General features: G+C 48.4%; 1 long non-coding RNA gene and 1 pseudogene across 1 annotated transcript; both read left to right on the forward strand.

Annotated features, from left to right (window-relative positions):
* Positions 1–14096, forward strand: part of LOC129783466 (hydrocephalus-inducing protein homolog) — a 66584-nt pseudogene extending 52488 nt beyond the window's left edge.
* A 1641-nt stretch (positions 14097–15737) lies between these two features.
* Positions 15738–20451, forward strand: LOC129783510 (uncharacterized). The gene is made up of 3 exons (XR_008745318.1): positions 15738–15809; positions 19278–19515; positions 20357–20451. It is a non-coding gene; the product is annotated as an uncharacterized LOC129783510 (long non-coding RNA).
* The last annotated feature ends 6649 nt before the right edge of the window (positions 20452–27100 follow it).

The following is a 27100-nucleotide window of genomic DNA, read 5'->3' on the forward strand; positions in this document are numbered from 1 at the left end:
AGCTCACATATGCCCTGGTATGCAAGGCGTACTTAATAAATCGGATATCGCCAGAAGAGTTTTGTTACTCGGAAAGACAGTGGTCTACACGTGGACCAGCAGGAGAACTAAGGCAAAATATCGCTCCCTTTCCTGACCGTGGGTGAGGGCCAGAGGACACCACGCGTGGCTGATGGCTTCTGGCAGTGATTAAGTATCTGACGCTCTTCTCCTCTACCAGGTCACCCTGTGTTCCAGCACGGTGAGGCGATACGAGCTGGCGCTGGTGGTGGGCGTGGATGGTGTTGGCCAGGAGGTGTTGGCGCTGCCTCTCACAGCCAGGTACCGGCGCTTTCCTTGCAGCTGGCCACCTCTCCCCGCGTACCCATGCCCAGCACGCTGCCTGGCGTGGGGTGTCCTGGCTTCAGCTCCAAATGAGAAATGTTGCTTAACGAGCTAGTTCTGCCCAGCTCGCTGTGAGCACAGCTGTGCTTTGAAAGCAGCCCATGATGAGATGTGCTCAGTGCTCAGGGCCATGTCTCTGTCTTATTTTTATTTTATGTTTTTTTAAGCGAACAGTGATTATATTCACTATTGGCCTGTTGTCTGGGACTTGAGGAATAACGAATCTCCAAAGGGCTGCTCCTGCTTCTCCCTGCAAGCGGTGGGCTTGTGCTGGGTTGGCCCAAAATGCAGCATTTGTTTGGAAGGCGGCGAGCAGCCTGCTGAAAGCTGGGGTCTGGCTCAGTTAGTGAAGGCGTGTGCAAATGGGAAAGGGGCTTACGGCAGGAGTGGTGAGGGGAAACTAGTCCTTGGTGTGGCAGGTGAGCTCAGGTTTCTCTGGTTCTCTTGAGCATGAACGTTCCCAGACTTAAGCCAAAAGCTGGAGCGTTGTTCAATGCCGTTGCGCCGCAGCGGGTGCCAGTTTAATGGCGAGAGGGACGCAGTTCGCTGGTGCTGTTCCCTCTCCCCGGCAGAGTCACCCACTGGGTGCCTGGGCTGCAATTTTGTAAAACGAGTGGGAATGGGAAGAGTCAGTGTGTGGGCTGGTGGGTGGAGGACCCAGGCAGCTGCAGGAGCTGGGAGCGGCTGGTCACCCAGTGCGAGAGGCAGGCGGTGCTGGTGCCCTCCATCGCGGGGGCAAGCGGCTGAGGTTTCAGGCAGGGCGAGAGCGGTACGGGAGAGGAGGGAGTTGCTTTTACTGAGATGCGGGAGTCTTGTTTTCCTTGAGCTTTGGGGAGCGCTGGTCCTCAGCGGGAAGGCTCCCGCAGAGCTCGTGCCTTGCTGGGACTGTGGGAGGGTCCTTGCCGGCCTCCTGGGGCAAGGGAGGGGCAAAGCTTGAGGAGAGAGCACTGGGGCAGGGCACTGGGCAGCCTCTGCCACGGGAGTCTGGGGCTGCCCCTCCGTTACAAGAGGCTGTTGAGTGAGAAGAAGTTAGAGGTGATCGATTGCCGTAGAGGTAGGAAATGTCTATCTGGCAGAGACAAATGCCTTGTGTCTGTTTCATGCTGTTTGGGGAGTAAACAACTTCTACATTCTCTCAGTGTCTCTAATTCCCTTTGGTCATCTCTTCACCCGGATGTGTCGTTCCTCCGCTGCACGTGCTCAGCCCTGTTCTGACATTTGGACGGTGCTTTCTGAAGTTCCCTTGCGAGTGGATGCTGACCCTTGTGAACGACAGCGATCTTCCAGGCTGCTGTGGAGTCCTTCCTCAGGCTTGGCGTCGTGTTCGCCTCCTGCCCTCAAACGTCGTTGTTGAGGGGTTTATTAGGAAAAAAACGGGGTTTGGATAAGACCTTGATGTTTTATATTCAAGCCTAAAGTTTTGGAGAGAACGGGAAGCTACCTGAATATGAACTTCAGGAGCGGTTTGAACTCTTCAGGAAGCAGTTTCGGTTCTAGTCTTTGGGGTGCTTTCATGCAGGAGAACTTTGAGGGTTGTGAAGAGCTGCTGCAAGGAGGCCACCAGCACCGGAGTGGGTGTTTGTGGGTGCAGCAGCTTTTGGACCCTGCGAGGATGCTAATTAGGCCCATATAAATCTTGCTGCTTGTGTTGCGCCTTTCTGCTTTCTCCTAGGGATTTTTAAAAATGTGGGTGAATTGCTGTTGTGGTAATGTTAAGGAGCTTGAAGTTTCCTCAGAGGTCACTCTGAAGTTGTCTTTGATTCTGTCCCTTATAGGAGCACAAGGAGGATGCTGCTGTGTGGTACTCCAGCCCTGTGCCGTGTGGGATTATCCAGCCTCACAGCTCGGTGGAGATGCCGTTTACGCTGGAAGCCCAGGCGATAGGAAGGCAGGACACTGTGGCTAGTGTCTCAGTGTTTGGGAATGAAAGATCCCCGCTGGTGAGTGCTAGGCGAGACGCGTGCCTTTGTGTGACTCATCTTGGTGGGCATAAAGTGTTCAGGGGTTCTGCCAGGGAAAAGGAGAACGTGACAATACGTGGCTGGTGCGGACACGGAAAGAAGGGATTCATGGCATAAGTAGCAGCTAATGCCTAGAGAAGGGTGGTGTCCTCTTAGGTGGAAATCTAAGTGTCTGAGATGGTGTTTAATTACGGACGTGTGAGGCGGGATAACAAGCCCAGTCTGAAACCCAGAGCAATTCCTGGGTCTCTCGCTCTCGTGCGTTACGAGATGAGCAGCAACTGCTGCTTCATTAGAACTCTTGTTCAGGAGCTCACGGGGACATCGCTGAATGCTGCTAAAAGCAGGAGCGGTGTAAGAGACCGTGCTGAAATGATGATTTCTGTAAAGCTGGATTTAAGCTTTCCTGAAAGTCAGGTCCATCCCGCCTGAGAAATATCCATCACATCTCTTTGCCAAAAGCCCCAGCCAAAGACGCATGAGACTCCACACTGCTTGCATCTGGAGCACAGGCTTTTTTCTCTTTTTTTTTTTTTTCCCTACCAAGCTTGAAAAGGGGTGAGGCGAAGCATTCCTGGACTAAAGGCTCCTACAGGACATTTGCATTCAGGCATATACAGCAGCAACAACAAAGTGTAGGCAAGAGAATGTTGTATCTGGTGTCCTGGCTTCCACTGGCTGAAATCGAGAACAAATTTAGTTAATTAAACTTTAATTTAAAAGGATACTAACTTTTGAAGCAGCTGTTTTAAAATGTCTTGTCCTCTCTCTGAGCACGGAAGGGGATATCAGAGGATTCCCGAGAACGTGAAGCTTTCTGTAACAGAAAGGAAGGCTGACATTTTGAAAACAATTGCAGGGATATAAACTTTTTATAAACCGAATTGAAACGATGATGCCAAATCCCCTGGATGCCACCGATCATCTCAACCCAGGCTGCTGGGGGTGTGCATGTAAACCAGTCAACAGCAAGGCCAGGCAATGCAGGCTTTGCAGGGAAGTCTCAAGTTTGACAAAACAGTTGCTTGCAAACAGAAGGCATGCTTCCCCGAAAGAGGAGGGCTTCTCCCCACTGGAATAACCAGTTGTTTAAATGTCAGCTGGATTTTGAACTACAGGTCCCTTGAAAAGCTTTTACCCTTGGGCTAACAATTTATAAATTGAAAGTTGACCTTACCTTAATCTTTTCTATTTGGACGTGAGCGTGTCAATGTTTTGCGCAAAGGGCGAGCATTTCAGCTGGAGAAGCGTAGCTGTGCCTAAAGAAAGGACTAGCTGCGTTGCATTTTCTATAGGTCTGTCTTCAGGTTGCAGTGCAGTTCCAGTAGTTCCCTGGTAGCTGACGCACCCAAAGCTTTCTGGGCTGGCAGAAGAGCTGGCTGTCTTGTTACGTGTCCTGCACTGGTGGCAGATCCTACCCGTACGGCTGCAAGTCTGACCTTGGGAATGGCTGCGTGTTCCAATAGAACTTCAAAGCTCGTTCTTGCCTTAGGCTGGGGTGCCCAGTGTCGATGCCTGGTCTTTACCACCGTTACAGTTGGAACGTGGTACAGATCTTTCATCCAGGTTGTGCAGAGTCCCTCCACAGCTCTGTTGTTGGGTATTTGGTTTGCAGGTGACCGCGTGCCAGCTCCAGTCTGGCGTGTGGCATCTGCATGAAGGAGCTGGTAAATCCCAGCGCTGGCGTTACTGGTGGCAGAGCTGCCATCACTTGTTGCTGCCTTTCCCTGTGCCATGTTGCCTGTAACGCTGTTGAATGTCATTTTCCTTGTCCCTTTTAGAACCCTGTAGATGAAGGGGTTGGGGTTTCTGAAGCCCTCTCCTTGGTGGTGAGGATGCGTGGTGTTAGTACACAGGCTGACAGAAGGCAGCTCTCCTGGGCATCCTCCAGATGTTGTTCCGCTCATCTCCAAAGGGCTCTGCCCTGCCTTTGCTGCTGCTGTCCCGCTGTCACCGGGGAGCTGAGCTGGCTGGCGAGGCGCAGCTCTTCCCTGCAGCTCCTCCTTCCCGGGAGCTTTGGGCAGCATCGCCCGGACATGCATCATCGTGCATGGCTTCAGTTCCTTATTTTGGAGGCCCCAGCCTTGGTAGGTGAGTTTTTTGGCTCTTAGTTGCACGCAGCAGTGCCCTGTCAAGGGATGAGCATTTCTGGATGCTGCTGCTTCTGGCCGAGTTGGGCTGGTGATTCTGACAGCTGTCAATACCACTTCCTTGAGCCAGACATCATTAAAGGTTTTACATCGTGGAAGCTGGTTTCTTTTTCGGTTAAATCGTACTCTGTGCCCTCCAGTGAATCCTACGGCGTCTGGTCAGTGTTGGGAGTTCTATGCATTCAGATCCTGTTGAAGTGTTGAGGTGTTTGGAACCAGTGAAATCCACCGCAAGAGTGGACAAATTCTCGTTGTTTTTAATGATGTGGGAAGGTGGTTTAGCAAAGGGATCTGTGTTCCTCCTCCAGTAGTCTGTGCCAGTTCTGCAAGGAGAAAGCTTTTGGGTCTGACTGTCAAGAGAAAAAACACCACTTGAATGATGTAATGAATAATTAATGCCTGTTATTCATGCCATACCAGGAATACACATAAGCACACATCAGAGGCCATAACTTGCACGATCTCTGCTCTGAAGAGCCTGCTTCGCTTCTGGCTTCTGCTGGTTTTCAGAGGTGCATTTTTGGGAATGTCAGAGAAGTAACTGTCCAAGTGTCGCTGTGCAGCAGCAGCGGTCAGGGAGGTTTGGGGCAAGGCTGAGCGGCAGAAGGAGCGGGAGCAGGCACAAGGCAGAGAAAGGAGAGCTAACTGTGGAGGAGGTCTGGAAAGGAGAGCGTGGGACCCAGGGTTTCTCTGTCCCCTGAGAACGGGAGCTTGTGGCTTTCAGATGGGGTCACTCCCGAGCCTGCACTTGCCCCAGGCCTTCTGTTTCAGCCTTGCAACACTGAAAACTTCCAACAGCCGTACTTATCGCCCCGTCCAGGAGGACACTTAAAGCTGTCACATATTTTTTAACTTCCCCTGTTTTTCTTTTTTCTTTCCTACCTGCTTCCTGGAGCAGAATATCTGTTTAGTGAGCATTGGAGAAGAACAGGTTGTCTACGTGCATCTGAGTGAGATAAATTTTGGCAGTATTGAAGTTCTACAAGATGCGTCCAAAACTCTCCACCTCTCCAATCAGGCTGTCATCCCTGCATCCTTCTGTGTAGAGATGGTAAGTATCTGTGGGGCTGTTTCCCAATGAAAATTGACTGGTCTGTAGCAGCCTGTGGCCTGATTTTTACATGCAACGTTTCCATATTGCTGTCTCGGAGAGAAAGCAAGATATTCCGTCCCAACGCAGCGAGAGGAGCCTGGCTCTGGGGGCAGTTTTAGCTGGGGCACCCCTCAGTAAAATAGACAGCTTGCATAGATGTTTGTGCAGAAATGAGTCTGGATCATCTTTACAAGTTTTCCCTCTGTTTTCTGGGTGGTATTTAACGGAGAGTCGTGTCTTTGGAGCTCTGAGATCAAGAGGCCCCTGTGGCCCTTTGCTCCTGGAAGGGCATGGATTTCCCGACGCTTTCCCCATTAGGTCTGCGTTTGCTTTGTGTCAGACTGCTGTTTGTGACAGAGTCTGGGGTGTGAAGTTTGTCCTCAGCCTGCCTGTGGTGAGGTGAGTTTCACACCTGCTGGGGGCCCAACCAGCTGTGGTGTTGCACAAAAATATAACGGTAAGGGTTGTGTAGCTACAGAGCGTGTGGGCTCCGTCGCGTTGCAGAGCATCTCCGGGGGCCAGCCGCAGGGAAAGGCCGTTGAACTGATGGAGGCTGCAGCTGACAAGCTGCGTGGCAGGAGGCGGTTGGGTCGCTGCCCTGGCGGGGGGGGCAGGGCTGGTGCAGCCAGGGAGGGCTCCTGTGCGGAGGCTGGGTGGGATGTGCCGCTCACTGGAGGTGGGATCTGTGAGGGGCTTAAAAACAGGGTTGGGAGGAGGTTTGTTCTGCTCCACGCTAGGCGGGCTGGATTTGTGGAGCTGGTTCACCCAGGCCTGGCTCTGTGGGCTTGGTTGGGTCTGCGGGTAAAGCATCAGGCAGCGTGCGAGAGGCCAGGCTCAGCCTCCTGGGCCAAGGGGGAGGGGGGGCGAATTTCCTCCTTGCTGCTTTTCCAGCTGTTTGGGGGACAAAGGTAACCTCCAAGTGGGGGAGGGATTCCCGGGGCAGCTTTCTTTGAATCCACCATGAAAACCTGCTTTCCACCTGTGGCGAGAGCAAGCCACCAGGGATGGCTGGTACTGGTGTTGAAATGATGGGTTTGCATGCCTGTCGCAGGCAGTGACCCGCAGAGCTGTTCGGGTCCTGCTGCCCCGGTGCAATGCCTCCCTCCTCCCCGGGCAGCTCGCGGTGTAGCCGGGGGGCTTGCAGGGTACATCTGCCCCTCCGTTGCCTCAGGGCCCTAACCCATGGGACTGGGCAATAAAGCCTGTCGTGCTTCACCGCCATCTCTGCCAGTCCTGGGGCTGATCGGTCACTAGAGCAGTAACACGAGGCGGCTCAGGGACGGTTTCTTTCCCTGCAATAAAGACGGGCTCTGCTTGAGCAGTGGCTTGGACCAGATGATCTCCGGAGGTCTCGCCAGCCCCAGCCGCTCTGTGACTCTGTGTGTGTGATGATCCCCCCTGCTGACTCCACGGGGCCGAGTTCCCCCATGGTGAGCATCTCTGCTTTTCAGGGCAGCTGCTGCTCTCATGGAGACGTGCCAGGAGGCAGGTCCTGGGAACCTGCTCCATCAGCCGCTTCACCAAGGGCTCTTCAGGCAGACTCCGGGCACGGTGCTGCTGAGGCTGCCTGATGGGAGCAGCGCGGGCGTGGGCGAGATGTGCCCGAGCTGCGCCCTGGCCCTCAGCAGCTGCCTGCTCTGCCGCTCTTTTGCTGCCCCAGTTGAAGTTTTGCCCTTGGCTGCCTTACGCTGCCTGGCAGCTCCTTGACGGGAAGCAGAGGGGACTGAATAATAGTGGAGATAAAGCCTGGGATGCAGTCGGGCGTCAGGGTGGCGCGCACGTGTCCATCTGAGAGCGGAGCAGGCTGGGCTGTGCCTTAGCCCAGCTGATGGGTGACACGGGCATCCTTCATTCCCCCGTGTCCCTGAACCCAAGCCTTGTGTCCTCTAAAGCGCCAAAGCCGCTGCTCTGGTTCCTGCTTGGAGGTTGCTGCAGGGGGGTGAGCCGTGATTTCCCTGTCTCCCGTTTGTTGGCCAATCTGCAAACGGTGGCTGTGAGGCTCAGAGATCATGGTCTCCACTTGAAAGAGCGAGTTATTGACTGAAATTTTCGCAGGAGCGTTGCATCGGGAATGTTATGCGCACTGACGGGCAGCTTGACAAACTGAATGAGGTTAATTTGAGGGGCAGCAACAGGGCAAACGAAAGGCTGGTGTCTTGTTTGAAACAGAAAAGGAAGATGCTGTAATGCAGGTGGCCGTGCTGCCACCTCGATGGTACTCTTAACCCTCGAGTGATAATTGCTCTTCCTGTTAAGGCAAGCTTGCTGCTGGCTTTGGGGGAGACAAGATCATTACCTGAGCAAGCCAGCATGATTTGTGGTGAACTTCACTTTGGGACAGTGACTTCAGGAATTACTTGCAGTTCCCCTCAGGCACCAGCTTCCCTGTACCCCTCTCCTCTCTGCTGGGTGAGTTGTGTCTGTTCTGTTCTCAGTTGCAGGGAGCAGCAGGGAGCATCTCTGCCACCAGAAGAAAATAAATAAAAACCCGCCCAATCTGTGTGTTGAGACGGGGCTTTTTGGGTTGGAAGAGGGGTGTAGGGACTGCATACCTGCGTCCTCGGTTGGCTTATCCCTGCTTGCCAGGGTGTCTGCAGATCTGCTACCCTTGGGACCAGTGTGTCGTCCTGTGCTCACCCAGTGAATCCTGTGTCTGTCGGGTGTGCTTTTCCCTGTCAGATTGCTTTCCCAGCTGCCAGGCAGCCCAGCCTGCTAGGGAATCCTCTGGATCCAGCGAGGGGGGGATTTGTGTCTGTCTTGGGTAAAAAAAGACTGGAGCAATGGGTCAACATGAAGGAGCTGTTGCAGCTTAGCAGGGGGCTGATGTAACCTGCTGATAAAAGTGGCTGTTTCTCCTCCTTGCTCCGCTGTCATCTTCTTTTCCTGCCTCCCGAAGTGCCTGATTTTTGCCATATTGACAAGTGCCAAAGGCTTGTTATGGATAGATGGAAGTGTTTGCTCTCCCTGCAGAAAGGAAAAAGCATCGTTCTTAGATCATTTCCTACTTGTTCTTTGTCATGCTGTCTTCTCGGGGATCTTTTGTGTGGCTGCTAAGGCTGACATCTCTTGGCATCACAGAAGGCAGCTGCGTATCACGTCTCTGTGATCAGGAAAGAGAAGACAGGCCTAGGGTGTAAGGTTTTTTAATCAGTGGCAGCTTTCTTCTGCCTGCATAACCCCCGTGCTGGGTCTGTTACGTGCTACCGCAGGGTGGCAAATGGTTTCCCAGTGCCTTGTAACGAGGAGGAGACAGAAAAGCTTCCTTGGGGTTGCCTCTTCTCATGACAGTCGTAATGCGGGGTCCTGTCTCCTTCAGCCTGAGCCCTGAGCTCCCTGATGCAGAGCCCTGTGCTCCAGGTGAAGCTCGCTGCTGCCTGGTTTCCAGCAGTGCTTGTACAGCCAGCTGGGTTGTCTTCAGGAGGGTGCCTGGTGGCTCAGTGCAGATCCCCTTCTGCGTTCCCAGGGATGAGCTGCTGCCACATTCAACTGGAGCTGACCTTGCAGCATAGACCAGGATTTGTTTGGTTGGTTGTTTTTTTTTTTTTAAAAAAAAAAGCTGTACCTGGTTATCTTGTCACTGGGATTCGCTGTGGATAACTCCATGGATTTTTCAGGCAGCGTATAAAGGCCCTTGGTCAGGTGCGGTGTAAGCAAGGGCAGAACACGCAGTTCCCATACTCTCTGCTCCCCTGTAGTGCAGGATTTGTTTCATTTACTAATTTCATTGTTTATTCCCTCAAGCTTTTGATGACATTGCTTTTATTAATGAAATGGCCATATGGAAGGACCGCAAAACACGGAGATAAACTTCCAAACAGTGCCGATGCTGCTTTAGTGGCTCTGTTTCTGGGTCTGGCTGACGGGCGATTCTGTTGCTCTCTGAGCAAACCGTGCAGGTTGCGGGCAGTGAAGGCTTTGAAGAGCACGTCAGCATTGTCTGCAGTTCTCCCCAGCTACTCTCGCTGAAGTCAGAGCAGACTTCAATCAGCAAGAGGGTGGTTTTCAAATCTACTGTAAATCACCCACCCCCCCCCGCCCCCAAAGCAGCTGAATAATTAGCCAGCCTGTCAGTGTTTGCTCATAGTGAGACAGAGGCAGACAGTGCTGCGCCCTTCTCATGATATCTGCAGTGCTGTTTAGAAATTAGGGTTAAATTAACTTTCCAGGGCACGGGCAGCACTAGCCCTGCATATGTGGCCTCTTCCAAGGTGAGCAGAAGTTTTGAAGATGGTTAGGCTTAACTCTTTCCTGAGCTGTCCCACCAGAGCCTCATGGTGCTCCAAAAGCTCACCTTTAGAATGAAACCCTTGGTTTGGCTTTAAAGGCTGTGTTTTGCTTATACAGCGGTACCAGTTTGTGCATTTCCACCCAGTTTGGTTTTGCCGGAGCCCTTTGTTGTAGCTGACAGGGTCTGGAAACACACAGCATCAGTCGTGAACATGGCTCGTGGCCAGGAGCGTCCAGTCTCATGCTGGTGAGGGGTTGTACCAAAAGCCGAGGAAGGTAGAAGGCTGTGTCCCTCCCAGTGTCACTCAGGCTTAGGTCCAGGGCACGTGGGCCTTAAAAGGGGGAGCAAAGGTTTGGAGGAGACCTTGGAAAAGGTGCCTGAAACCTGGCCTCAGGGAAGAGTTTGGATTTTATGGCATCCGGTATCTTCAGGGTCTTTCAAAATTGCTGTGTTTCAGTAATGGAAGAAATTGTTACTCTGCTCATCTAGGAAAAGGGAACTTGTCGCGTTGTGCTGCACCCGCTGGCCAACGGGGTTCAAGAAGGGTAGAAGTCTTCAAGGCAGTTACGCTGCTACAGGCCAGAGTGACTCAGCTGAGCTCTCTTCCCAAGGGAAAAGCAGGAGGATTTTGGTTGTTCAATCCTGTGCTTGGCAGCAGCTGGCCAAGCCGTGTCCGTGTCCTGGCTGGAGAGCCCCGATGTGCAGAGTGGTGGCACTGGTCTCCCCAGCCCAGCGGGGAGGGCGGATGGGACCTGGAGGGCTGAGCAATGGCCAGGGGACACAAATGGAGACAAGCTTCGTTGGCTCACTCAGCAGCTGCTGTTAGCTGAAGCAAGTGTGACAAATTGGGCTCCGTTGTCGGTGGCAGTGAGTGCCACACTTTTAATTCTTTTCTTCTCTTTTCTTTTTTTTTTTTTTTTTTTTTTCCCCCACTGGCTTTAGAAGCTCTGCCTCGATTTCACAAAACTTCTCCTTGCTGGTGCTCTGGGGCAGAGGCTCAACCAAAGCGGTCCCCCTGCTTTTGCCGAGGAGATGCTGGTGCCGAGGTGCTGGGAGGAGGCTGGTGGCTGGTGGGAGCATCCGGCCAGCCTTGTGCTCTGATCCCCACCCTGTGGGCCTTAGGGTGCTTCTGGGCTCTTTCTGCCACTGGCAGTTTGTGCGGGTGAGGAGTCACTCTGCTATGAAGAGCACAGGCTCCCGCCCCTTAGGACAGCTAAAGCCCCTGGGACAAGGCTCCGTGCGCAGCTGATGTGGTGGGGGGTTATTTCCCCTTCGTGCGTGACCCCCACCGGGGGCGGTGGATCCACCTGGCGAGGTGTGAGCGCTCTCTCGCCAGAGCTATGGCTTGGTAAAGTACGGCTGCATTTTTCATGTTGAGTTCTGCTGCTTCTTTCACTCGTGCAAGGCCGGAATGACCAGATGGCTTCACTTAATGGGCTCAAAGTAACTTGCAGAGGGCAGCGTGGTGGGTCCTCGGCCATCCCTTGGGGCAGCCATCCAGCCGTCCATCTCTGATGCGCGCTGGTGCCCGCTAGAAGCAAACGTTGGCAGCTTATTCCCAAGGAAATCTGTCCCAGGAGAAGCTAACGATCTCAGCGCTGAGCTTCTCGAAGCGGTTGATGCCAGCCCTTGCCTGGCGCTCCGACTCTGGCGTCCAGTGGTGCAGGCTCCTGCAAGGACAGAAATAGCCGCTGTCTTTGTCTGCCCAGCATGTGCAGCTATTGCATCGTGTTCTGGAGCATTCAAGCCTAAGCAAGGAGCAGGGATCTTATCAGAAGTTAGATTTTGGCCTTCAGAGCAGGGGGACGGATGCTTTTAGCGTGTTCCCAAGGGATTTCTTGTCTCTGGGACACAGCCTGGACCAGTGTAGGCAGAAGCTGACCTAAAAACCTGAGCGGAGCTGGTCCGGCAGAGCCTTTTGGTCCTGGCAGGTCTCCTGTTCAGTGGTGCACTGTGCTGCCCCTGGGACCCACACCAGATGCTAACGGAAAGGAGGAGGACGCGATGCAAATTGTGCTCCTCCGGAGTGGGCTGTTGGCCTGGCAGGGCACGGTGGGTCTGCGCTGGGTCACCCTGGGACACTGCGAGTCTGGCTCCATCGAGACAGCCTGTCATTGTTCCTCAGTAATAGTTCCTTGGGTACAATTTACTGCCCGGCTCGTTGCCAAGCTGTGATAAATGAGCTTTGTCAGATAGCAGACTTGCAGATTCACCTCTGGAGCAGAGCTGTCGGGTCTCCTTTTCAAGCAAGCTGCTCGGTGTCAGCGTGAATCGGAGGAGAAGTTGTACATTAACGTCAGTGAAAACCTAACGCCCACTGGCTCGGTGTGAATGAGCTGGCTGGGTAGCCCTTGGCTGGCGGCAGCGCAGCCGATGCCTCCGAGGCCGGCGACCAGCTGCAGGGACCACAGGGGAGGGTTGGTGGGAATCCTCCGTGGTCAGCGAGGCCCCAGTGTTTACCCCGTGGCAGCCACCTGCCTCCATCCCAGTCTCGTCTTGCTTTTTCAAGACTCTTTTTTTGAAGCCCTAGAGGACAAATTAAATGGAGCTGAGTGTATAAATGTTGCCGGTGCCTGGAATCGTTTTGATGCCTTTGGCACGCTCCGTTATGGGATGCAGGCATGCAGCCCTGACCTGCTCTACGCGGAGGGCACAGCCAGCCTAAGGAGTTAGCGTAGCTGGGGCATCTACACTTGCTGCTGGGACCCTGAATGCTCAGCAAGTTATCGCTTCCCTGGCCTCCAGCTAGCCTTCACCTTGTCAGCAGAGGTCATTTTGGAGTGTTATTTTAAATGTTTCTGTGGCTTCAAAGTGCTGCTTGGTTTTCTGCTGCTCTTCTCCCTTGGGCTGGCTGGTGTCCTGTTAGAGCTCAGAGCTGCCAGCCCGCCGGACGGAAACTCGAGCTAACTTCACCTGGATCGAGCACTTGCTTTTATCATGTCAGGCCTCTGAGCACACCGTTGGTTTCTATTTAAAGGGAAAAAAAAAAAAAAAAAGGAAAGGAAAGTAACCCTCTTCTCGACAGTACTGTAGAGTTTTGGATGAGTGGTGCCTGTCATCCCAAACACAGCGCTGAACTGTGGTGCATGTAGCACTGATGCTGTGACGGACACTTGAAAGCCACATGTCTGCATCCCCGTGCATTTCCTGCTGGCCCGGGAGCACTGCGTGCATTTCTCCTCTGCGAGCTTGCTCCTTGTGAATGTGGCTTTAGGTGGGCTGGAGGGGTCCGGCGCCTCTGTTGCCCCATCCGTAGAGGGAGGCCCGTGAGGACCCAGAGGAAAAGAGTGCTTGGGAAGCCCAGGCCATGCCCACAGGGCACATGTCTTGTGGTTTTCTTTCTGCTTCTTGTTTCGCTGCCCTGCTATAAACACTTAGAGCTGACTTTGCCAAAGCAGAGGGCCTTGGGGCACCTCACTGCAGGTGATGATCCGTGGGAACAGAGGGCTGCAGCCCTCGAGGGGCTGTTGAGAAGCCTGACTCTTGGGAAAGAAGACTTTGGGGTTTTATCAACCGCTTTTGCAAAGTTATTCTTTGGGGTCTCAGCAGTATCCCCCAGCCGTGTGGCTGCTGCGGGGGGACTGGAGCAGTCCTGGCTTCCTGTGGCCTGGAGCCTTTACGGCAGAGCCGGCCACCGTTGTCGGGAAGCCAGGAGATATCAAGTGGCTTCCCTGGGTGTGCCCTCCAAGAGGGAGGCTGGAGGGACAGTAGCATTCTCCTGAGGGTGAGCATCCCTTGGGTCGGACAAAGCTGGGTCTGTTAAGGGAGGGTAAAATAGAGGTTGTATGAGCTCCTGCACGGGTGCTGTTTCCAGGCACTGTAGCTCCGAGTTGGGGGAACGAAGCCTTCGTGGTTTTTACCCTCATGTCTTTAATCCTTTTTCTGCATCCCGCAGGAGACCAGGGTCCATGGTTTCCATCCTAAGTTACTGTTTGGCTCATCTTACAGGCTGGCAAACGCTCGCGCTGGAGGATTGAACCCAGTAAAGGAGTGATCCCCCCCCGAGAGCGAGGTGTCTGTGGCCATCATAGCAAACTTGGACGACACCGAGAGATTTGAGGATGAGGTGAAGGTGTCCATAGAGAACAGCCACACCTGCGTCATCCCCGTCCAGGCTGTCGGCACGGGCACAACGATTGTCACCGACAAACCCATTGCTCCGGAGCTCAACTTGGGCCTCCGCTTCAGGTAGGGATCTCTCGGCTCCTGCTTCCCACGTGGGCTCGGCAAGGAGTTTTGCTGTAGTCCTTCAGGCTAGTTGTTCTTCAGTGCTCGAGGTCCTGGCTCTGCTTCACCGAAGCCACAGGAACTCCTTTAGGAGTGTTCTATGGCCGTTTGAAAGTCGTTAGATACCCTCAGAAGCCACCCAAATGGAAACCAGTTGCTAGGTTGTCCCTGACTTGTCTTTAGTTGGAATATATTTATTTCCGTACTTTATCAAAGAATGAGCTGGAGGGAAACAGCGGGTCCCAGAAGCCTCCTGCTGGAAAATGCTACATTACAAGTATAAACACATTTCTGTTTGCAATAACGTTGCTTACCTTTCCACTCGCTATGGACTATTCTCTCGCCAGAGTGGAAAACCTTGGCGGTAGCTTGTTAGCAACTCCTCGACTGAATTAATGGTGCTGGTTTATTTCCCTTCTGCCTGGGAGTCCTGGAGGAGCTGCCGAGTTTCTTTGCCCTGTATCATCCATCAGTTTGCTCGTCTTCCCCGGTTCCCCTGCTGGGCCGCTCTTTACTAGAGGCGCTCGCTCTTCCCTCGTTTCCCCCACCCGCTTTCCTTGCGGTCTGCCAGCACTGCGGCGGCGGCAGCCCGAGGCAGAAGCGAGCGAGGGTGCCTGCAGGAGCAGCTCTGAGCGGGAGAGGAGGAGAAGTTGGCTGAGGTTGGGTGGGATAAATTGCGTGTGCTACCTGAAAGAGCTTAGCTCGGAAGGGGGCATTCGCGGATCCTAGTGCGTGTGTCTGAAACTGGCTACATTCTTATAAATGGGAGAGAAACTAAGCCTTTTCAAAGCGCTGTTGCTGTCGGAGTCCTCTTGGGACGAGAATAATACTCTTCTCCAAGTGCCTGTTCCTTTTGCTGGCTGCAAAGAGGCTCCACAGTGCTCCGATACCTAAATTTTGGGCTAGAAAGAGGAGGCTGATGCTGCCTTAAGCATTTAGGCTAGATTAGTGGGGTGTGGTGGGGTGGGGTGTTGGGGTGTGTTAAATAGGCACCCACAAGCCCCCCAGGTAAGCAGGGACGTTACAGGGAGAGTGGCACTTGGCCAGCGTGCCCTGTGCTCTGTGCAGCCACAGATGGGCTGCACTGCGGCGAATGAAGAGACGGGACGCAGCTTGATGCAAGCAAGTGTCCATTTATTAGTGATTTTCTTACAATTAGATATGTTTCTACCTTCTACATATTACACACTGATTGGTTAAATCTTAAGCGTAAAAAACACTGATTGGTTGATATTTAAGGCGCACCGTTAGAACAATAGATACTTACTAGTTTATCTTGACCTAGCAATAATTTTTATTCCAAGGTTAGGGAGTTTCTTTCTACGCGGCTTTCTTAATTACATATCGGCGCCATCCGTTCCCTTATCTGGCTACTTGTTTCTCTGTCCGTCTGGTTGCCTCCTCAACTGTGACGGCTCAGGGGCCTGCAGTTAGCTTGTTCCTTTGCTCCCAGGGCTTGTGCCCTACAAGTTCTAACAAGTCTCTATTCATCAGGCTATCAGTACTTGGACTCTTGTCCTTGAGGCCTTGTCCTACAATTTTCTCTCTAGGAGTGCACAAATTTGAGGGGATGTTTTATTTTGTGTTAAGATTTTTGTCACAAGTAGGATGATTCAAGATGCACTCTAGGTGTAAATAAGTAGTATTAAGTCATGCTGGTTATAAAAATGTGTGGTTTTTCACTGCACGTGAGATCTACCTTTCATACGTCATCATCAGCTGAGAAAGAAGACGTGAAGGATGCCATTGAATATTATGGGGTGTGGGTATGTAAACCCAAGTATTTTGGATTACAGTCTGATTCAGTAAGTTGTACTATACACGAAGGTAAAGAAAACTTACCAGTCAGTGAATAATGCTGAAGGGAGAGTCCTGTAGGTGAAGGCTGTATCACAGTCTGAAGTAAAGTTGGATACAGTCTTCTTATGGTGGCGTAAAATCCTTGTCACTATGCCGGATGCTTGCTGTTACACTGATTTGGTTTCAGTTGGTTTGCTTAAATTTTGAGCGGTGTTTTTCCTCTTGTGCACTGCTGAGAAACAGTGCGGGCAAATGGGGGTTTTTTTGCCTGTGCAAAACGCACGTTCAAGTGAAGAGGGAGATTTGTCTATAATACGCTGATCTGATTGATTAAACATGCCGGTCTTCCTCTTTGTAAGACAAAGATCAAAGAGAACGCCTTGAAATGTGGTGACCTTTCTGATGCTGCGCCAGCCTCTGCAAAATACGCTCTTGTTTGGCCACGTGAAGTGTTTGAAAAGGGTTTCTCAGAGGGTATCCTAGAGGGGAATAAGGCAGGCGTCCTGCTTGTGGCGGGCGTGCGGGGCAGGGCTGCACAGCGGGGGTCTGGCGTCCTCTGGAACACCCGAAGGGACAGCGTAGCAAATGATTTCCACCCCACAGCCGGGCATCGCGAGAGAGGGACGTGCCTAATTCTAGCAGGCAAAGCGCAGGACTTAAGCCTGTTGCAAGGCGGTAGTAGTTGGCCAGTGAGCTTGGGAAGGGGGAGGGTGAGACAGGTGGTGTCTGGCTGAGGTGCTCCTTCCCTCTTGTGAGCGGAGGGGTCTTTGCCGCGGGAGAACAGGGCCTGGCTGACAAGAGGGGAGCGCGAGGAGCGTGAGGGTCTCAGCCCGCTGGGACACCAGGGCTGCAGGCCCTGTTCAGAAGGCACCACGAGCCGAGGAGGCGTGTGGGGAGGGAGCGTGTGGGCAGGACTGTGACACGGGGCAGAAGCAGTCGGGGCTGTTGAGAAACAGCGTGGGGACAGGGGCTTGAGGGGGCTGGGTAGGGTTAAGGCGTGGTGCGGTTTTCCTGCAAGCTTGGGTTCCTGATTCCTGGGGTGAGGGCAGGAGCAGGCAGGTTTCCCTAATAAATCCTTTCCTTTGCACCTTGGAATGGAATTTATTGTTTCTGAAGCTTGGGTGAAGAAATAATCCTCCCTTAGCCAGTTCTCTGTGTGGTGAACGGTAAAAAGCTTGTCATGTTCATTCCCCTTGGGTTAGCTTAGACGGCCGGGGACTGTGCAATGCCAGACAGTAGAGTGCGATGGAGGGAGGAGGGTGGGTGAGAAAAATGTTGGCAGTTTTAATGAAAAATGGTATTAAAGCAATAAAGCGTGAAAAATAAACATGCTCTGTGACAAATGCCGGCAGTTACAGAAAGCGAGCGGGCGAAAAGGTAGAAGCAGCGCTAATGCCTAGGCAAATCTAACCCAAGAAACTGTTGTTTCCGAGTCCTTCTCTTGTTAAGAAGATGGTGACGCAGTGAACCTTTCATTTAGTATCCCTTGATTTTTATTATAAAAATGGCTTTCAAAATGCCTTATTTCTATTATAGGATGAGTTTGCAACAGGAATTGCATCGATTAACTGTATTGTTTTTTCTTGATAATCTTTCTGTCTGTAGCTGTTTACTTAAGGATAAATATATTTTAGAAACTACCAACTTGATAGAAAAAACCAGCACGTGAAAATCCCATTGATAAGGCAGAAATTTTACATCGGAAAATGAGGAGTTGCACAGTGCTGACAAGCAGTTACGTTCAAAACCTTGGGAAGGAAAGGTATGCAAGAATGTGGGTTGAAAACGCGAAAAGGGAATTGAAAACAAGTTTTCAAAACGTTACAGCAGAACTAAAGCCGCTGTTTGGTGAAATTAAAGAAGCTGGGAAAACTACTTCCCTTGTGGAAGAAGTGTCAGAAGATGGCTTCAGCGATGAATTGAAGAGTTCTCATGTTGTTTCATCTCATGCAACAGAGTCAAGTAACAACTTAGAAAGTAAAGGTGAATTTGGAGATATTAAACTTATGCTAGGTGGGTGAGTACCCAAAATGGAAACTGTAATCCGAGTCTTGGTGTCCTTTCTGATCAAGATAACTGAAATGCAAACACGGAAAATACCTGGAGTACGGATGAAGAAGATTGCACAAATAATATCGATGATGCAAAGGTGCCTCTAGCAAATGGAGAGAGAGGAAAAAAAAGCCTCTTATGGAAATGGAAGAGAATGAAGATGGAAGCAGCAGAAATGCAGTGGGAGGTTGTGAATACTTCCTGAGATACAGCTTAAAACCCAAGTCTTTTGGATGATGTTTCTAATAATTTTCCTAAAATAAGACCAGTTTCTACACGTGATGAAAATGCACTTTTTGTAACAGAGAGGGAACCTGGAAAAGACTCTGGATTTAGTGATGGTTTTCCCAGGGACTGCTTTATCGACAACAAAATAGGAGAAACAGAAATGGAAAGTCTTTTTGCAAATGCTCAGCAATCATGTGCCATGCTGAAAAGGAATCTTGATGAAGAACTAAAACAAGATAGGGGAAGATTTAAGGGTAAGGTAGGAATGCTGCAAATAGTAGTCCTGGCTTTGGAGAAAGAGAAGGTACAGCTGCCAAAAGAGGTGGTTCACCTGCTACTCCTTTATTCTTTAATCTCGCTCCGGATCAATGGTCCTGTTCACTTCAGCTATTTGTCACGAAGGGAAGATGCTTCCTACAAACTGGGTTTTGTTCTAATGGAAGTAGGTGACTGGTGAATAAAGAGGGCAGTGGAGAGTTGTCTTTTTCCCCATTTTTGGAAACCGGAATGCATTATTGTTCCAGTTTAACAGCAGGTGGCACTCGGTTCCAGTGCAAGTAGTTATCACTTCATTGCCATAAAAAGAAATCCATATAAATATGTCGGTTCTGATTCTGAATCAAAGAATGAAAATAGCTTCTGAACAGGGTCTTGACTATTAATTCATGTGCTGTGATATCTGCATGGTGTGTCTTCATTGTCTTTTGTGAAAGTTCCTCTCTCCTGTGAAACCATTTGTGTTTGTGGGTTTGGGATCTTTTTTTTTCTTTCCTCCCCTTGTTCAGGGAGCAGTAGCCCAGCAGAGTTCCACTTGATTTTTTTCTGGTGGTGTTACAACTAACGCTGCAGTCCTTCTAACTGTCCATCAGTAATGCTTTCACTTTTTTGTTGTTCATGTTTTAAGATACACTATTGTTTCCTTTCTAAGGGCTGTATTTTTGTTATGTCTTTCATGATGAGTGAATTTGAAGAGCTCTCAATGACATTATACACTTTGTAGTGTAATTTTGTGAAAATGCTTCTCTATGGATTAAAAAAAAGATTTCATTTTGTATTATTTCAAAGGTAAACCCTGAATCAATCCATCTTGGATGTGGTGTTTCTGTCTTCTAGAAATACTAAGAAATACATGAAGCTTAACTTTGTTTTTATAGGTTGAGAAGAAAAAAGCAAAGAAAGATGTTCAAGAGCACAGGCGGTGGCAAAACAGGAATGTCTGGATAAATTAAATACACCACCAGGCAACATGACTAATTGGCGAATGAAGCAAAAGATTACTCTAAGGAAGAACGCCTGTTTGAAAATGGAGAATGAAAACACTATAGAAGAAAAAAACAAAAAGAGTTTTTCATCTGGGGAGAGCTCAAAATTGATTAAAATGCCAATGAAAGGGTCAGCTAAGGAAATAATCTCTAATTCTTATTTGTAGTGCTATGTAAGTGTCTTAGGTTTTCTAATACTGTAGTAGTTGAAGTAGTTTCCCCAGGGGTGAAAGCCATAGTGAGTAGTCCACTGCTTCTCAAAAAGCGAAGAAAATTTCTTTTTAGAAAACACGAAGCTCACGATGGAGGTTCAATTTTATTGCCTGCTCTAAAAAAAGAAAAGGAGACAAAAAAAGAAAACAAACCCCACCCAAATTCCTGTGATTTACATGTTAATACTGAGGCAAAATGCATCTTCAAAACCAGGAAGAAAAGCAGCCTGGAAAAAGCAGTTACTTTTGTAGGAAACGGCCACCTAGAAAAGAAAAGTAGGAACTTGGGGTTTGCTACTACTCCCTTTTCTAGGTGATTTTAGTGATCTCCGTGCAGTTGGTGTTTTCATTAAGTTAATATGCCCTTTGTCAGGAGAAGATGATATTACCAAACCAGTCTCAAAAGTCTAAAGAAGGCACACATATTTTTATGTAAACCTAAGCAGGAGTTTTTTCCTGTCTGTCCTTCAAGGAATCTCTGCTCTAGATGCTTTCTGTACCGTGGCTATTTGGATATAGTCCAGCTTAACCTGGATCTAGCTCAGATTCCGTGTGTCCCCCTCACTCCTAGGGGCAGGTTTTTTAAGCACTTGGGCATCTTCCATGATCTTTGCAGTCAAGTCTGTGGTTTTATCATAGATATTTGTCGTCTCAGTTGTTTCTGGACATCATCTTAAGTATGTCTGTTTCACAGAAATACTTTTTGCAAACCTACTCACTCGGTGATTTTTTTCTTTCTTTCCGTGTAATGCACTAAAGTTGCCCTGAATGCCAAAGGTGCAAAGGAAAGTAAAAGACAGCCTTCAAAGCAGAAGGCTCATCAGCAGATGAGCTCTTCCAGTGGCAATCATGGTCAAGTACCGGACGAGAGCACTTCCAGTGAAACGTCTCAGGATGAAGGAAGGTATGCATATAAGGAATGTTGAAAATAAAACTTACTGATAAAAACTGACCTGAGAGCTGGAGGCAAGTTTGGGGTTTTTGTTGTATTTGGGGTTTTTTGGCAAATCTGATGCATATGAAGATTCTTATTCTTTCGTGTGACCACACTACCTGATGCGCTTTGTGTTGACAAACACGTCACTTTTGTTTAGAGTGCCTTGAACATGCTGGCCAAGTCAACAACGAGGTCACGTGCACAAATTCTGATTAATTACATGAGTGTGTGCACAGGCATAGAAGTATTACATGTGTTTAAAAAGGGCGAGGAGAGACTTACAGGAAAGCAAAATTCCTCTTTCACTGCAGGTACCTCAGGATTTTTTGCCCTGCTCCCCGCTCCACCTTTTCTCTTGCAGCTGCGTACCCTCCTGACTTCTTGCCCACCCTGAACTTACCTGTGTGGGTTGTGGCAAAGTGAGAAAGAGAAGTTGTTGACACTGTTCAGCACTAGCTAAAAATCTGGTGTGTTATCACCGCTGTTTTGGTCAGAAATCTAACACACAGCGCTGCGTGGGCTGCTGTGAAGAAAATAAACTGCATCCCAGCCAGACGCAGGACACCAGAGAATCCAAAATTACAGTTCTTTGACCTGTAGGAGAAGGATTCTCAGTACTGAAGAGAGCTAAACCCCTGGTATTAAACAGGGAATGCACGTAAGCGTAGAGCTACATGTCTGTAGCTGTAAGATTTCTGTCACTTTGTGTGAAGCTGAGAGAATAGTTATTTCAACTACTTGCTTAATATCTTGCAGGAAAAATAGCCTTCCAATAGACATAATGGTAGACAGTAACTGTTTCAGTCTTCAACTACATCTAACAAAGTTGTTTTACTAGATTTTAGTTTAATTCATTTCTGCAGTGAAGTTTTCAAAGCAACTGTAGTGTTATTCATTAATCAATGTAAGCATTTCAGTACTGAACTATATTTCTGTTTTCTAGACCTGCAGCAACAACCGGGAGTGAAAAGAACAAGGTACTGTAAAAATGGTTTCTTGATAAACGGTTTCTATCAGTTTTTAATCACTTAAATGGGAACTGTGTTTATGTCGTTGTGAAAAGAACTTAGTCCCAAAATAGGATTGCAATCAAAGTTTGCAATTTATTAAGCAAATAGAGGCAAGCAAAGAGCGCTGGGTGCGCCGGGAGCCTCTGCTCCTCCAAGACGCGCGCTGTACAAAGTTTATTTTTGGTTTATATTTCCTAAACTAAGACATATTCGTAGCTATTTCTAAGAAAGGGTCGGTTTATGTCAATGGGTCCTTGGAACAGGCGTGTACTTCGTGGCGCGTGCTCTTTCTATCTCCGAGGGTCTTCTTAACCCCTGTCTGGCGGTCGGTGGATGGAGTCAGCAGTCTTCCTCGGCTCACCCTTAGGATGACCCTAGATTTTACGCATGCGCCCTGTAAACTTCTCTTACTTAACACTGTGCTGTTAGCAGCTCAGCCTGCATATCAGGGTGTGTAACCAGATGTCCTTTTTAAGATACAGAAATGAGGTATGTAGCCAGAGGTTCTTTGCAAGATACAGGAACTATAGACATTGATCACTCTGTTTTTCTTGAGCGTGTGGATATACAAGGGTATGTAAGACAGAAGGTTACATTTCATCCTGCGGTCCTAGCATTGTTCTATATCGACACGAAGCAAATGAACACATTTCACCATCCCCCATCTTCTTTTTTATGGTATTGATTTGTGTTTTTGTTTCCAGTCGAGTCAACACTTGTCGAATTGGTGTCAATTTTGGATCTTTTTTTGGCTTTATTATCATCAGGGAATGGGTTTTCTCTTTCCCTGGTTCTGGGTGAACAGGTACCGCTGATATTTGTATCCCTTGTATAACCGAGTGTATTAATTTGGTAAAAGAAGGTGTTAAACATGGAATGGTTAGCAATCCTCCACATATCCCCAATACAATGATCCCAATTTTAGTAAGCCAACCACCGCCTATAAATTCCCCCCCCCCCCCCCCCCAAATCCTTCTAGATTGATTACATTCCAAGTTTGAACTGGGACATGTGGAATTTTCTTCATTTCTTTTATCAGCTGATTTACGGCTTTTCCTTCATCATCACTCTCTAAACAACAATTACTAAGGTTAAATTTTCCACAGACTCCTCCTTCTTGTGCTAACAGACAATCCAGAGCTAAGTGATTTTGATACAAAGCGGTTCTCATCTTGGTATTTTGTTTTGCAATTAATCCAAGTGCATCTCCGGTTTTATTTACAACTATTTCTACTACAGCTTGTAGCCTAATTACTCTATTAAGCATATATATTGGGGTCCTATAACCCCAGGATCCATCTTCTGCCCACGTAGCTGGATCATAATAGGCAATGATTCTTTCAGGAGGCCATTCATTATATTTCCAATTTCCATTTGTAAGCTTCGTTTATGGCGCCTTTTCCTTAGCTCATCAGCTTCAGCGTATACTGGGACCCCTAATCGCTCTCCCTGAACTCTGGGTAACAGGAAAAAACTGGGTCTTATAGTTCCTAATACACAGGATCCTGTCCAGTTCTTTGGTAAATATGCATAGGCTAGTTTGCCACAAATCCAGTAACGTCCTTCAGGAGTTGGCCAACCGTTGGGTGTGTTTGTTCCATTGGTCCAGTTCTTAAATTGATGATTCATTTCCCGTGGGTTTCCCCATTTATCCCAGCTATTCTGAGTTTCATTCCATAGGTAACCTCCTTCACACTCCAGGTTACCTACTTGTCTTCCTTTGGTTTTTTAGATTTTGCCAGCAACGTCTTCCAACTATACTCGTTTGGAGTACCCATTGTTGTTTTCTATTACCCTTTTTCATTGCTTCCCATGCTTGGGGATTGCTTATGTTGCTCTCCATAGCCTCCCATGGCCATCGTTCACCTTGATTTGTTCCACCACAAACATAACAATTAGTTATATTCAATGACTTAGCAATGTTTTCAGCAAGATTTATAAATAGATTTTTAGCAACTGTGGGAATTTCATATTTTACTCCTGTTTCTATTTCATGATAAAATGAGTTGAATAACAGTCTATGTTGCACTGACTCTTTTATCCTTTCTTTGATTTTCATATTAATAACTACACCCGGGTCTTTTCCAGGTCCATATATCTTAAGTCCAATTTTGGTTACTCTCTTCTGTTTCCAAATCTCTAAATTTATAAGGTTAAATTTACTAGATTGCAGGTACGGGTTGTACAGTTACTGTCTGTTTGTACCCTTGTGATTGAAGCTTGTAAACTTCCACGTGGATTATCATACCCCCAGCCTGCAGTATCCCAGCATACACAGGACCATCCCCTTCTTCGGCATAGGTGTGCCGATTGATACCTCGCGGTTTGACTAGGTACATAATCAGGGTTTATTTGACATTGATGTCCGCCGGGGCAGATGTATTTTGGTTGATTACTATAGTACCGTCTCCACTCCAAACTCCCACAATTAGTGTCTGGATCATCATCTATAATATCACACGCATCAAAGATTACTGATACTGACGTGTTCAAATTGGTTATAACCCGACTTGTTCCAATTAATCTACCTACTTCCGAATTTGTCTTAATTTCCACCCGATACTGAGAAGGGAGTTCTTTTGGATCATAGCAGACGGTCCTGTTACCTTTTCTGCACAGAGCATACTGGGTTTGGTTATGAATGCAGTTTCCTATTTTCTGGTCTTTACAGTCATAGACCGTATGAGACACCAAGGTTTGGGAACTTACCCGTCCCCTTCTAGTAGTTACTATACATTGATTGCAGTTGTTGGTCGTAGCCTGGGTTAAGGAACTCACCCCAAGCAGGACTAGAAGAGGTCCGGTAAGGGCTATAGCGATCGATGGTCACAGCCCGAAGGGGTTGCAGCCCTTGGCAGACCTTCCAAGCCGCAGCACCAGTTCCCTATGCGGTCTTGCCCTCTTCATTAATCTTAAGGGATCGCCTCTTTTAAACAGCCAGATGAGATAATTTGTATGCTGCGTCCCAAAAATTTTGGTATATATTGTGGATAGCTTATTACTGCCTCTTATTTCCTAAAAACACTTCTTGATTAAATCAACAACAATAAAACCTTACCCAGGGTAGGTTATGGAAGGGGGGGGTGGCTTTGTACCGAATACACCGAAACTCTAAGCTGTTATTTAGATAGTGTTCCTGTCCTCCTCCTGGGGAAGTAATATACTTAAAACATTTGGAACACTTAGCCCTTAAAAATAAACATCACTGTTTACATGATGGACAGGCACTAGTACCGGCTCCTCTCCAGGGGCTTGAGAGGGTACGACTTTTTGTCAATCCTCCTATACATTAATACATTACTGGCTCTTAACTGTTCCCGGTTACTGCTTAATTCTACAGGAGTAATTACAATGAAATTCCCACAGCAACTTAGCTTATGCTCTTTGATGAAGGCTTCGTCAAGTTCTTCTGATGGTTAGTTTAGTTCTTCCTGGTTCCGATGTTATTTTCCACTCCTTCACCAGACCTTTTACTCGCGAAACATGTGGCCATCCTTTCTCAGCAGTTCTTACAGCTGTTTCTGTAGTTAATAAAACAAGAAAAGGTCCTTCCCAGTGAATAGTGAATGCTGTACCACTTATCTAAAGGATGACGCACCGATGTTTAGTTGAAAGTCGGGAAATGTCCAAGGACCCTTATTGCCACATGACGGATGCACAGACTGCTAAGTGCTTGGGTTGATTATCTTCAGAAGAGACATTTTGTCTTCGATTCCTGTTGTACATGCGATGTGGCGAAGATGGAGACTTTAAACATGACCGCTAAGGAATAGAGTCTGCGTAGAGACAACTCCTCAAGGACACTGCGCAGGCACGAGATATGTAAATGGATTCTCAGAATTGTAATGAATATATAAACAGTTTCTTGGAAAACTAATGAAGACGTCTGAGTAGCTTGTATAAAGGGGGGACTGAAAAGCCCCCTCGGTGTGCATGACTTTGGTGGAGCGATCCCCCATGCACCCAGCGCTGCCGAATAAAGATAACCTCCGCCCGCCTGCATATTGCTGACTGATTCTTCAAATCACCAGAGGGGAGATAGGTTTTCTTCTTCCCATGTTTTTATCAACACCTCATCTCCCGCTTTCAACGGATGCATTGCAAAACCTAAAGGTGGTGTTTGAGCCATCATCCCAATTTCTCTCAGCTCTTTTAATCTCTTTCCGATGGTAATGATATATTTTTGGATACTATGATCCTCAACTACACTGTTCCCTAGAGGCATCCCTTGAGAATATGGCATGCCATATAACATTTCATATGGCGATAATCCAGTCTGACTGTGTGGTTTAGTACTTACGTTTAAAAGTGCCAATGGTAAACATTTTGTCCAGGGCATTTGTGTCTCGATCATTAACTTAGCTAATTGTTGTTTTATTGTTTGATTCATTCTTTCTACTTTCCCCGAGCTTTGTGGGTGCCACGGAATGTGGTATTCCCACTGAATACCTAATGATTGACATAGTAATTTAATTATCTTGGGAGTAAAGTGTGTGCCCTGATCAGAATCAACGTACTGGATTATCCCATATCTAGGTATCAAATGCTCTAATAAAATATTTACCACTGTTTGTGCCGTAGCTCGTGCTACAGGATAAGCTTCTACGCATTGTGTTAAATGATCTACTGTTACCAAGAAATATTTTATCCTCCCTACCTTTGGTAATTCAGTGAAATCAACTTGTACTTTCTCAAAAGGTCTGCAAGCTGGTTTTCTCCCCCCATGGCTACTTGTCGAAACACTGTCTTATTTATCTTCCGACAAGTTAAGCAACCCTGTGTGATTTGCTTTGCGATTTCAAAAATCCCAATGCAGCCAAATTGTTTAAGGAAACGATCACTTAACGCCTTTGTACCCCAATGTGTTGTGCATGCAAATGTTCCAATATTTGCCTAGCATAGGCTTTTGGCAACATCTCTCGCCCATCGGGCAGGGTCCATTTTCCTTGTTCTAACTTAGCTCCTATTCTCTCCAATTTTGTTTGTTCCTCAGGGCTAAACTTCTTTTCTTCTTCCTCTCGTCTTTCTTCCTCCTGTGCTACGTCCTGAGTCCTCAAGGCTGCTTCCTGGGCTTCTTGATCTGCTAAATTATTTCCTCTGGTTTGGTAATCTAATCCCTTTTGGTGTCCTCTCACACGTACCACTGCTATCTCCCTTGGTTCTCTTAATGCCCTTAAAATTCTTACTATTAATTCCTGATGTATAAAATTCCTCCCTTGAGTATTAATTAAACCTCTTTCTTCCCAAATTTTTCCAACAGCGTGGACCACCCTATATGCATATTTAGAATCTGTAAATATAGTCCCGCTTTTCCCCTTTTTTAACAATACCAGGGCCCTACACAGGGCATACAGCTCACAAGCCTGAGCTGACCATGATGGACTCAAAGGTCCTGATTCCACAGGTTCTAGGTCCTTATTAATTCTTGCATATCCTGATTTTATTTTCCCTTCCATACCCGGGAGGAGCCATCTGTAAACAGTGCTTCTCCTTTCTCCAATTCAGTATCCCTTAAATCTGGCCTTACCTTCGTCTGGGTCTCAATTACCTCTAAAC

This window comes from Falco peregrinus, unplaced genomic scaffold, assembly GCF_023634155.1.
Source record: "Falco peregrinus isolate bFalPer1 unplaced genomic scaffold, bFalPer1.pri scaffold_42, whole genome shotgun sequence".
In the NCBI taxonomy this organism is placed as follows: Eukaryota; Metazoa; Chordata; class Aves; order Falconiformes; family Falconidae; genus Falco; species Falco peregrinus.